Source organism: Podarcis erhardii (genome assembly GCF_964252035.2).
Source record: "Podarcis erhardii genome assembly, chromosome: 3".
NCBI classification, from domain to species: Eukaryota; Metazoa; Chordata; class Lepidosauria; order Squamata; family Lacertidae; genus Podarcis; species Podarcis erhardii.
In genome coordinates, this window is record NC_138507.1 from 19,189,861 (window position 1) to 19,203,710 (window position 13,850).

Genomic DNA, 13,850 nt, shown 5'->3' on the forward strand with positions numbered 1-13,850 from the left:
AAGGTGAGCACACAAGACAAAATCAAAACAAAAAGTCCTCCATTTCTTCTGCCTTACTCATGGCATCCACCAAGTCACAGTCCAAAGAGTTTCAGGAGTCGCTCGGTGCTGTATGATGCTACCAAAGTCCAGAGCACTACAATGATGGAAAGAAAGGACTTGTTTTGAGGAGGAAAGCAGAGCCCAACAACTGCTAACTAAATTCTGTAAGGGTAGGAGAAGGCCAAGTGATTTGGGATGCCTCTAGACTGGTATCTTCCCAATCATCAGCCAAGCATTGTTCTCCCACTGTACACTATGTGTCAAATTTATTTTTTTTATTCTACTGCTAAGCAGTAGAAGAAGGATAGCTCAGTTGATAAGATCATGCGGCCGATGATGCTAAGGGTGCAGGTTTTATCCCCCTATGAGACACTTGCATATTCCTGCCTTGCAAGGGCTACATGATCCTTGGAGGGACATGGGTGGCACTGTGGTCTAAGCCACCAAGCCTCTTGAACTTCCCATCAGAAGGTCAGCAGTTCGAATCCCCACAACGGGATGAGTTCCCATTGCTCTGTCCCAGCTCCTGCCAACCTAGCAGTTCGAAAGCACGCCAGTGCAAGTAGATAAATAGGTACCAGTGCGGTGGGAAGGTAAACTATGTTTCTCTGTGCTCAGTGTCCCATTTCACCAGAAGCGGTTTAGTCATGCTGGCCACATGACCCGGAAAACTGTGGACAAACGCCAGCTCCTTCAGCCTGAAAGCAAGATGAGTGCCGCAAACACATAGTCGCCTTTGACTGGATTTAACCGTCCAAGGGTCCTTTACCTGTTTTTTACCTTTACCTTCCTACTCTACAATTCTATGATTCTATGACTGCAACTGACTCAAAGTAGACCCATTAAAATAAATGAGCAAGTGACTAACATGTCCAATGATTTCAGTGGGTTAACTCGGAATGTGGCTCATTTGGCTACAATCCCCACTCCCCCAAAATTTCAAAGCAGGGGGGAAATGTAGATTAAAACAAAAATCAAAATTTAAATTTGCACTAAAGTATTTTTTGTTCACTTCAGCACTTAAATGGCACCAGTAGGAAAGGTAACTGAATATAGGATGTGCTAGATGTGTGGCCGAAGAATTGATGCTTTTGAATTATGGTGCTGGAGGAGACTCTTGAGAGTCCCATGGACTGCAAGAAGATCAAACCTCTCCATTCTTAAGGAAAACAGCCTGAGTGTTCACTGGAAGGACAGATCCTTAAGCTGAGACTCCAATACTTTGGCCACCTCATGAGAAGAGAAGACTCCCTGGAAAAGACCCTGATGTTGGGAAAGATGGAGGGCACAAGGAGAAGGGGACAACAGAGGACGAGATGGTTGGATAGTGTTCTCAAACTACTAGCATGAGTTTGACCAAACTGCGGGAGGCAGTGGAAGACAGAAGTGCCTGGCATGCTCTGGTCCATGGGGTCATGAAGAGTCGGACACGACTAAACGACTAAACAACAACAACAACAGATGTGTGGCAATAGGCTCTCTCACTGCACATGTCAGAGCCACATTTATTTTTAAAAGATGGAAGAGTAACACGAAGGCAGTGAGGGCGAATAATTAACAGATGATGGCAGTTGTAGTCTAACAACATCTGGAGGGCCACAGATACAAATTTTGCATTAAGGTGATCTGCAGCTGCAGAGGCTGCTTTACTCTTCTTTGTTTAAAAAAAGATCAGATTTTCTGTAGTCTGAAATAAAGATCAGAAAAGAACAACAATTTGGTGAATGTATCTTATAGATGCCCTCTAATTTAAAAAAAAAAAATGACCAAAGCGTGACTATTACACCATAAACACCTAGTATGGAATCATTCTTGGTTAGTACTGTGGTGTTTTAGAGGTTAGTTTATAGTTTCCTCTTGGTACTTTAAGCAGATTACTTCATCCTGGTGAATTTAGGGCTGGCCTAATCAATTTGATCCACCAGGAAATGCCAGCTCTTATTTTTTTGTCATAAGGTCTTTTCTTATTCCGAGTGCCTCATCATTTTTAGCAGAAACACTTAAACTCTATAATCTGCTTCCATATTCCTAAAATGACTTACAGGACAGGATTGAAAGAAATGGTTTCACAAAGTATCTTGTCAATTGAAATATGTTACTTTGGCTGAATGGGAAATGTTTTCTGGTTGACAATGAAGAACTGGTCTGAAAAGGCAACAGTGGTAGGGACAATAAAAGTTATGAAGTGGTTTGGATCACATCTCGCTCCCTTGGTAGATCATTCTCATTCTCCTTCGAATATGAGACACTTGAAGAAGTTGCTCATAAAACTGCAATGGCTCTGGGGCATGAACGAGCTGGGGTTCATTTATTTCCTTACTGACCATGATGTAAATCTGAGCATATATAAGTTAGTTTCAGCACAGATCTCAAAGCTGTTCCTATTAAGTGTTGGTGGGGGCAGCAAGGAAGCAGAGCAAGCCAGGCTTGAGAGAAAAAATGCTGGCGGAGTAAAAATCACCCAGAATTTTTAGCTGCCAAGCTGCATAAAGCATATAATTTCAGTGTGCAAGCCCCTAGGTTCAGTCACATTGAAAGTACAGTCGTACCTTGGAAGTCGAATGGAATCCGTTCTGGAAGTCCATTCGGCTTCTAAAATGTTTGGAAACCAAAGCACGGCTTCTGATTGGCTGCAGGAAGCTCATGCAGCCAATCAGAAGCCCCATTGGATGTTCAGGTTCCAAAGAACATTTGCAAACTGGAACACTCACATCCGGGTTGTCAGCGTTTGGGAGCCAAAACGTCTGAGTACCAAGGCGTTTGGGATCCAAGGTATGACTGTATACCAGGAATATATGGTGGAGATTCCTGTATACCAGGCATATATGGTGCATTGGGTTACGCTCACCTTTTCCACCTCAACTTTGCAACTCACTTTGAAAACCATAAAAGAAAAGCCCACCTCATGTGTTGCCACCTCTGGTTGCAAATATGCTAACAGAGGTCTTCCCTGGTACCTGCAAGCTCCCATCCCATCCACTATGAAATTTGCATACCACTCTACACCTGAAGATCTCTGGGTGGGTTCATGGCATAAAAATGCAGAATAAAGCCACAAAGTGCATATAATAAAAGCAAGAGCAAAGCAAAACATTACCCCCCTCCCCTCCCCTCCTACAATACATTTTAAAAGACATAGACCGTTGAAGAGTCTGAATGTTTTCACCTGGTGCCGAAAGATAAGCAATGAAGGTACCAGGCAAGCCTTCCTGGGGAGAGCACTCCACGGGTGGGGAGCCACTGCAGAAAAGGCTTGTTCTTGTGTTGCCACCCGCCGGACCTCTTGTGGAGGAGGCACATGAAGAAGGGCCTCAAATGATGGTTGCAGGGTCCAATTTGGCTTATATGGGGAGAACCAGTCAAGTATTAGGAAGTTAACATGGCTGTACCTCTAATAGCCATGCTGACAAGGGTTTTTCATAAGGTGTAGGCTTTTTTTGTTCTTCCGCGAGCAAAATTTAGCTCATTCAGCTTGGACTGGTATTCCTTAGTTCAGTGGTTCTCAACCTGTGGGTCCCCAGATGTTGTTGGACTACATCTCCCATCATCCCTGAGCTCTGGCCTTGCTAGCTACGGGTGATGGGAGTTGTAGTCCAACAACATCTGGGGACCAACCCACAAGTTGAGAAAGGCTGCCTTAGTTTAACGTAGCACCTGGCTCCAACTGAAGATAAAGGCTGCTCCTAAAGACCCCGCCTTCTTCAAGATGTTGCCAATTCATATTGAAATACACCAGCCCAACTGACAGACATGGCACACCTGGAGCACTTGTGAGTGTCATCAAGTTAAGAGAGGCAGAAGGAGAGAGGGAGCAGCCAGAGAGCCCAGATGCATTGGGCTTGAGGTTAGCAATTAGTGCCCTGCTAAATTGCAGGATGCTTTAAGTTATGCTCACTTGAGGGCAATGCCCTAGACTTTGCACTGTGTGGTCCTGGCAGAGAGAATTAAACAGTCATTTTCCCTGTGTACCTTGGCTCCAGTCACATAATTATCTCAGCGCAGCAACTGCTGTAGCAACGGCCTGAAACACCCACCCACTTGACTAATCCTAGCAGGAAGGAAGAGTCGCGGCTGCTTACCTTCCTCGGCTGAATTACAAAAATCGAGACCATCCTCTTAACCTTACGCGTGACGATCGTAAGCGAAACGTAATGCCAAATCAACAAATCTGCTTGCCAGCCCTCTAACCACCTTCCAGTGCGGTGTAGTGGTTAAGACTGATAGACTCGCAATCTGGGGAACCGGGTTCGCATCTCCACTCCTCCACATGCAGCTGCTGGGGGACCTTGGGCCAGTCACACTTCTCTGAAGTCTCTCAGCCCCACTCACCTCACAGAGTGTTTGTTGTGGGGGAGGAAGGGAAAGGAGAATGTTAGCCGCTTTGAGACTCCTTAAAGGGAGTGAAAGGCAGGATATCAAATCCAAACTCTTCTTCTTCTTCTTCTTCCTCCTGGTAAGCCATAGGTGGATTGATCTATGGGAAGTAGAAGGCACATTTGATAAATCTCGGTGCTCCTTTCTAATTCAGGTGAACTTCACCTGAGGCCAAGATCAGCTCAATTGAATTCACCGAGGCTTCCACCTTCCACCTGATTTACCAGGAAAGCAGTAGGCGGCAGGTATATCACAGCACAGAGGGTCCTATGTGTCGATTATTTGAGTTGCATCCTTTACAAAGTGCAGAATGCTGCAATCATTAGCCAGCCTGTGCTAGACAGGAAGAGTGTCTTTCCATGATCAAATGGGCTATCTGCTCATCAGTGTTTCTGGTCTCTCTGGTGTATGTCAGCCCTGCAGTGCTGAGCTAATTTGCCTTCCACATGGGAACATGCCAAGCATACCAACTCCCCTCCCTCTCAGTAAATCACTGATAACAATCTTCCATTTATTCTCAAGGGAAATCCGCAGCTATCTGAAGCAATCAGATCCCACAGTCGTATCTTTCCCCTGAAGAACCCACACATAAAGCAAGTTGGAGTCCCCAGATGGCTTTTAAAATCGGGGAAGGAAAGAAAGAAAGAAAGAAAGAAAGAGCAAGCATTGAAGTGACACCTCGCCACCAGACATTTCAAGAGAAGACGCCGGCTGCCGACTTCCACAATTTATCGCGAGAGTCTTGGGATTCGGCTGGAAAATGGTAGAATTTCATTGCAAGAAGAAGTGGTACTTCTAACCGGAATGCACACTGGAGATGAGATTTCCGTTCCACGTTGGGGGCTCAGGTGGATTCCCTGCTCCCTGGCATGCTGGAAAATATGCACTGAAAGCCCAAACTGTCCATTAAGGGTGGTAGACCCAGATTTCCAAATGTAGTGGTACCTCAGGTTGCATACGCTTCAGGTTACAGACTCAGCTAACCCAGAAATAGTACCTCGGGTTAAGAACTTTGCTTCAGGATGAGAACAGAAATTGCGCGGCGTGGCACCAGTGGGAGGCCCCATTAGCTAAAGTGGTGCTTCAGGTTAAGAACAGTTTCAGGTTAAGAACGGATCTCCAGAACGAATTAAGTACTTAACCTGAGGTACTACTGTACAGGTCTGCCCCACAGATGTAGGAAGCAAGGGGTGGGGTGCGAATGTCATGTTTTTTAAAAAGAGAGTTTCAGCAGGTGCAACTGGTTGTGCAAGGTGAAGGGAAGCTGCAGCTACTGAAATGTCCTGCTCGGCACGACTCTCCAAAAGTGCAGGATCCCTGCGTCCTCCTTAGCCTCCAGCCAACCTCATGCTGTGTCAAGATGCAACCAGAATGAGTAGGCAGGTGGTTAGGTTTGCTTTGGCAGAAGTAGGAGTGAACTCTGCCACCTGTCCACCCCTCCTCCTTATAACTGTAGCTCACCACTTTTACAAGCCCTGACACACACACATATACCGGTATATATATATATATAACTTTTTTTTTTTTTTTTTTTTTTTTTTTTGCAAAAGAAACAAACCAGGAAGAAAGTAGGGCAAGGATAATTCCAAGTCAACTGTCAACGGAAAGTAGATGCTAAAAGGCCCTGAAGATCTGGAACAGCGCTATACAGCCATCAACAGATGTTTTAGACTACACTTCCCATCAATCTCAGCCAGCATGGCGAATTGTAGTCCTCAACTACTAGAGGATTCCATGTTGTTGACTACCCCTGCGCTACACTAAGGCTTCACTAGAGTAATAGTAATAGAGTAATAGAATCATAGAATCATAGAATCATAGAGTTGGAAGAGATCACAAGGGCCATCGAGTCCAACCCCCTGCCAAGCAGGAAACACCATCAGAGCACTCCTGACATATGGTCGTCAAGCCTCTGCTTAAAGACCTCCAAAGAAGGAGACTCCACCACACTCCTTGGCAGCAAATTCCACTGTCGAACAGCTCTTACTGTCAGGAAGTTCTTCCTAATGTTTAGGTGGAATCTTTTTTCTTGTAGTTTGGAACCATTGCTCCGTGTCCGCTTCTCTGGAGCAGCAGAAAACAACCTTTCTCCCTCCTCTATGTGACATCCTTTTATATATTTGAACATGGCTGTCATATCACCCCTTAACCTCCTCTTCTCCAGGTTAAACATGCCCAGCTCCCTTAGCCGTTCCTCATAAGGCATCGTTTCCAGGCCTTTGACCATTTTGGTTGCCCTCCTCTGGACCCGTTCCAGTTTGTCAGTGTCCTTCTTGAACTGTGGTGCCCAGAACAGGACACAGTACTCCAGGTGAGGTCTGACCAGAGCAGAATGCAGTGGCACTATTACTTCCCTTGATCTGGATGCTATACTCCTATTGATGCAGCTCAGAATTGCATTGGCTTTTTTAGCTGCCGCGTCACATTGTTGGCTCATGTCAAGTTTGTGGTCAACCAAGACTCCTAGATCCTTTTCACATGTACTGCCAGTCGGAACATTAACCACCCAAGCAAGCCATTGGTGAAAACTGGTCCTGGCCATTTTTAACCATGCCTATGAAGCCAATTTCCGCAGGAGAGTTTTGTGGGTGTGGTTCTTATATTCACCTCCAAGATGCACATAACACAAACAGCTTCCCATCTCTCCAGGGAGTCTGTATAGGGAGTCCTTCTCTGCTCAAATGACCCAGGAGATTGTAAAGGTAAAGGTAAAGGTACCCCTGCCCGTACGGGCCAGTCGTGTCCGACTCTGGGGTTGCGCGCCCATCTCACTTAAGAGGCCGGGGGCCAGCGCTGTCTGAAGACACTTCCGGGTCATGTGGCCAGCGTGACAAGCTGCATCTGGCGAGCCAGCGCAGCACATGGAAACGCCGTTTACCTTCCCGCTAGTAAGCGGTCCCTATTTATCTACTTGCACCCGGGGGTGCTTTCAAACTGCTAGGTTGGCAGGCGCTGGGACCGAGCAACGGGAGCGCACCCCGCCACGGGGATTCGAACCGCCGACCTGACGATCGGCAAGTCCTAGGCGCTGAGGTTTTACCCACAGCACCACCCGCGTCCCAGGAGATTGTAAACACACCCAAAAAACTGCTTACACCACTCTAAACCGTCAACAGTTGTTTTATGTCCAACTGCCTTCATCATACAATGATTTCTCAAAAGACTTAAACCTCATCATTCCATTTTGGATAGGTTATACATATGAATGAGGACGGCTTTTTATGTCGTTTAGGTCTTTTTAGATCAGATTTGTTGCACTGTGGGTGAATTCTGCAACATGCTCTTGACATGACAAATGTACAGGGGATGCGGGTGGCGCTGTGGTCTAAACCACTGAGCCTCTTGGGCTTGCCAATCGGAAGATTGGCAGTTCAAATCTCCACGACAGAGTGAGCTCCCATTGCTCTGTCCCAGCTTCTGCCAACCTAGCAGTTCGAAAGCACGCCAGTGCAAGTAGACAAATAGGTACTGCTGCGGCGGGAAGGTAAACGGCGTTTCCGTGCGCTCTGGTTTCCGTCACAGTGTTCTGTTCTGCCAGAAGCAGTTTAGTCATGCTGGCCACATGACTCGGAAAGTTGTCTGTGGACAAATGCTGGCTCCCACGGACCGAATGCAAGATGAGCCCCGCGACCCCATAGTCACTTTTGACTGGACTTAACCATCCCGGGGTCCTTTACCTTTTTACCTTTTATATTACATTATTCTGCTCTGTGATGCTTCTGCAAATAAGTGGTACCTCGGGTTACATATGCTTCAGGTTACATACGCTTCAGGTTACAGACTCCGCTAACCCAGAAATGGTGCTTCAGGTTAAGAAATTTGCTTCAGGATAAGAACAGAAATCTTGCTCCAGCAGCACGGCAGCAGCAGGGGCCCCATTTGCTAAAGTGGTGCTTCAGGTTAAGAACAGTTTCAGGTTAAGAACAGACCTCCGGAACGAATTAAGTACTTAACCCGAGGTACCACTGTACTGCTGTCTGGAGGAGCTGTAGTGCAACAAAAGTGGGAAAAGGAAAAACAAAACAAAACAAAACCCAAAACCAGAATATTTGTGGTATGAAAAGCTGCGGGATTTCAGCAGAAGTTACAGGAGATGGACTGATAAGAAATGAAGCAGTATGGCTACCCCAAAGCCTTTGCAGTCACAAACTGTATTGAAAGTGAGATCACTTATGACCACCCTGATAACATCAGGAGCACAAATCACTACGAATGGGCAATAAAAAGGACATCTGGACAGACACTAAAGATTAAAACCAGCATTCTGAACCCAAGAGAGAATGAAATTGGCAGCCAGTGGAGATGGAATAATATTGGAGTAATAGGCTCTGTAAATCTTGCTCTGGCTAATACTCAGGTGACCAGATCCCCCATGTTTTAGCCAAGAGCTGTTCCTTCTTTCTGCATCTGTTCTTTCTTTTTACCATCAAAAACCAATATCAGATTTATTTCATCTACAATTGGGAATGTGAGTTTGCTGGAAACCACGTGAGGGGAGAGTGCTCGTGCACTTGAATCCTGCTAGCAAGTTTCCTAAACATCTTGTTGCTCGCTGTGAGAACAGGATACTTGAACTAGATAGCTTGATCCAGCCAGCTCTTCTTATGTTAATACATTCTTAGTTTTTCTATTTTTAGCAGGAATAGCCCACAGCGTAGTTGCGTCCCTTTGGTCGGAAACACCAGAAACTGTACTAACAAGCTGCACCCTTTCAAAACATGTTTTGGAAGCCTTTGTTTTGATGAAGAAGGTTCCGAAATAACCATTATGACATAAATTTTAACAGCCTGCCACCACTTTTTAAGGAAGGATAATTAGACATTTGGCAGAACCCTTATGACACCAGGAGGCACTTTGACATCAGGCATTTACAGTAGTAACTTGTTTTTGAACAGCTTAGTTCTCGAATGTTTTGGTTCCCAGACATCACAAACCTGGAAGCGACTGTTCCGGTTTGTGAACTAATTTTGGCAGCTGAACATCTGGCAGGGCTTCCACAGCTTCTGATTAGCTGCAGGAGCTTCCTGAAGCCAATCAGAAGCCGCACATTCGTTTCTGAACGTTTTGGAAGTCGAACGGACTTCCGGAACGGATTCTGTTCGACTTCCAAGGCACGACTGTGTTGTGGAATAGCCATGATTTGATCACTCACTTTTTATGGAGGGTCTGTATGGCATCCTCATCAACAAACCCTTGACCTGCATTTTTTCCATGGTTCTTCCATCATTTTTAAGGCCACTAAAAAAAGAAGAAGAAGAACATGACAGGAACATAATATCTGCAGGTATGGATTGCCTTAGCTCTAGTCTGTCATCTTCATTAAGAGATGTGGTTTTGACATGTGCCGTGATGTGCTCTATTTACCATACTTTTCCGTGTATAAGGCTATGTTTTTTTACTCTAAAATATTTTTTAAAATATGGGCTCATTTTATACACAGATAGTATCTCCCCCCATTTTCTTAAATCGGAGCCCCCCAAAATAGGGGGCATCCTATACATGGGGGCGTCTTATAGACAGAAAAATACGGTATTTATTTATGCTGAGGGTCTTCAACCACTTGGGCACACCTGAAAAGCAGAGAGACTGTTATGGGCACCACACATGTCAACAGCTCTTCAATCCCCTGCTGTAACAAGGGAATTTTTCAACTTTCAAATTCCCAAACGGAGGGGTGCTTTAAAGTTCTAACATAACTTGGGAATTCAAAACATGTTTTGGCTAAATCAACATGATTCACTTTTGCTTGGTAAATAAAAATGTGTGTAAAATTGCGTAGAATTCTTATTTTTTATTATGTATTTGGTTTTTATTTTTATTAGGCATTTTTATGTTTTTATGTTTTGATTTTTTCTTGTGAACCACCCTGTGAGTATAGATCGGTAAACAAATTTTAACAACAACAACAATAATACGAATAAATCATTAAAAAGATTGCCAAGTACTTGCAGTTTATGTGTTAACATTATTTATTTTCATTTAGCATTCTCTGACATTTTCGGAAGGTAAAACTGACATTCTTTGGCTTTCCAAAAGCAGTTCATGTGCTTCTTCATCAAACATAGACTTGCCAAGCTAAATGTTGTCCAGTCACAAAAATAATAGCAGATTTGAATTTCTCACACCCAAAAACATAACTCTATGATTCTGTGATTCTAAATACAGGGACAACTAATGAATATAGTAGACTGGGGGGCATGAGCAAAGCCAGGATTTCTTTTAGTGGGGGGCAGGACACCCACCGATGAGCATCCTTTGTATGGCTCTACCACTCAGGTTGCCACCTGATTATTTCTATTTTTAGTTGAGTATTTTTATTTATTTACTTGATGGGGGGGAGTCAACTGGTCATCCCCCCCGGCTTCACCCATGCTGCAGGAGGCAAAAGAAGAGCTTCACACTTGAGATGCAATATGCAGATCATTTGTGCCGTCTGAAGTCCCAAGTCTCCTTTCAAGACGCACAATTTCCGATGTAATCATTTAGCTGTACCTCGAAACACAACCAGTGGCAGCCAATTCTTCACATGCATGGCATGCAAAGGGCCTTTGGCTGCCAAGTTACACACACACACATCCCCGCAGAAGAAGTCGAGCACAGTGATAACGTTTCCATGGCAGCCAAACTTCGAAGCTTTTTCCGCCCGGCTCTCAGGAGGTGCTTGAGACAGCAGAAACGGATTGCTTGTTGACTCACGATTGATTTGTTCACTCCCAGCCTTGCATGCCACTGACAAATCACCATTGTTTGCTAATTCATTAATAAGCGCTTGAGAGCATGCCCGCATTTCAACCCGGGCTGTGTTGGCACAGATTCATTACTTCAGATTTAGCACAAACGCCTTCCCTCTTCACCACGGCATGCACAATTTCTCAAGATAGAATTCTGCTGTGGGAAATCCCTGCGCACCCAAGATATGTTCAAATCAGCTAGAAAGTAGTTTAACTGCCCAAGGACGCAGTGCGTTGTAATTTTCTGAGGGTGCTGATAGTCCTTTTTTAGAGACTAGCAGCCTCTTTTTTATTTGTTTATTTGTTTATTTGTTTATTTGTATTACAGTTCTTTCCCACCTTTCCTTCAAGGAGGCATACAGGATTATCCCCCCCATCTCCATTTCATTCTCACAACGACCCTGTGAGGTAGGTTTGCCTCAAGTAGGCCCAAAGTCATGCAGTGGCCTTCATGACTGAGTGGGGATTTGAACCAGCCAATGCTCAGTGATGATGGGAGTCCAACATATTATTATATGCGATATAGAAATTAATAAATGGTAGGCTTTTGATTTGAAGGGACGCGGGTGGCGCTGTGGGTTAAACCACAGAGCCTAGGACTTGCTGATCAGAAGGTTGGCGGTTCAAATCCCCGTGACGGGGTGAGCTCCCGTTGCTCGGTGCCTGCACCTGCCAACCTAGCAGTTGGAAAACACGTCAAAGTGCAAGTAGATAAATAGGTACCGCTCCGGCGGGAAGGTAAACGGCGTTTCCATGCACTGCTTTGGTTCGCCAGAAGCAGCTTAGTCATTCTGGCCACATGACCCAGAAGCTGTACACCAGCTCCCTCGGCCAATAAAGCGAGATGAGCACAACAACCCCAGAGTCGGTCACGACTGGACCTAATGGTCAGGGGTCCCTTTAGCCTTTACATTTACCTTTAGGTTTTTGATTAATTGGGATATGGATGAAAGTACAAGCTGAAAAACTGTGCCAGACAAGGAATCCCTGGCTTATGCAAACCAGCCTGACTGGCCTAGCGAAGAAGACATCTGTTAATATTACAAAAGGGGTTGATGAGCTGTCTGAGGGGAATCCTTTGGCCTGGGGAGACAGATGTTGCCAAGGTGATGGGGTGTGTGTTTGAAGTGACGGGGAAAGAGAGTTTTTGAGCAAGGTGTTCTGGGAAGAAGAATGGAGAGAAAAGACTGGGATCCATCTTGGGCAGGTTGGCTGAAGGCTGGCTGGGAGAGATACCTTGGACTCCAGGGCTGCACTGCTGTGAGAAACAAGCCCCTCTAGAAATGACCATGGTGTAGGATCTGAATTCCCTCCATGCAGACCGAAAGTGTAAATAGGTGAATAAACTATATTTCTTAAAGATACGATAAGTCTCTGCCGTGTCTCCAAAGGAACACAGATCCTGGGTGAGTGCTTGAAACCTCCCTGGAGTCTTGCTATCTTTTGGCAGGGAGTGGCACCCAAGTTTTGTAGCAATGTGGATGGTGCCCATCTGTCAGAGACCAGGCTGAGGAGTACAACTCTGGTGATGAATGGTGGGAGCTACCCCTCCCCCTGCTCATGGCCAGGATCCTGAAACACCACAGGAGCGGTGTAGTAGTATTGATTTGGAATAGTGGTTCGCTGAGGGACACAGCTCGGAAGACAATAGTTGGGCAGAACTGGGAGGTGAACAGCAAGAAGAACAACAACAACTGGAAGAGAGTGAGCTAGCCTCTCAGTCCCAAGGCTAGGAGATTAGATAAGGTGGCTTCGCAAAAGGCTCAGTGGTAGAGAGATCAGGTGGTTAGGAGACGAGAGGATAGAAGTGACCAGAGGGAAGTGGGCAGAACCTTAATTGGGAGCACCTGCGCTCTGAGAATGGTGGCTTGTTCTTTTGCCGCGTTCTTTAAACATTTCTATTACTGGTAAGAGACTGCTTTCTCTTTGTACTGCTTATCTATAGTGAAAAGGGCAGGAAGCTGAGCCCCCGAAGCCTGACACCATCCCTGTTGTTGGTTTTTTTTTGGGGGGGGGTCTTTCCCAGTCCTACCTGGAAATGTCACATAATAAACATGGCACCTTCTGCATGAACTGAGCTACAGCAAGGTGGGAAGACACATTCCACCCGACTGGCTCGGCCACATGAAGAGACTCTGCGTCTGCCTGGCCCTGAGGCAGGACAATTGAAGAGGCACCTGCCACACCAGAACCCATGTGCAGGTGGAGCCTCTCACGTCATTTCTGGCGGGGATGGCTCCTTGAGCATCCAGAATCCTCTGTCACATTACAGAGAATTGGGTGTGGTGCTTAATACGGGTAAGAAACCAGCCCATGTGTTTCTCGTTGCTTTTCATGCAGGAATGCCTCAACTTGGGCAGCTGAAATTCCTGAGCTAATTCTGCCATTCCCAGATTTCCCACCAGAGGTGGAAAGGCCCATGGGGGGAAGGGAACAAATGGGAAGATACATGCCCAAGCTAATGATGCAATAAATAAGGGAAGGTTTAATCTGTTTTCAGCAACTATTTCTATGTAACACAAATGGGTCCAATGTCTATATCTGAAGCAGAAGTCAAAGAAGGAGGGAGATGCAGCTGGGCTGTGGTTTGGAAGTTTCTCCACTTCTGTATCAAATAAATGTTGGAAATGCAAACAGTCCATAAGGTCATTTTTTTCATATGCGGTGGACTTGTAAAAAAAAAAAGAAGCAACAGGCTTTTGG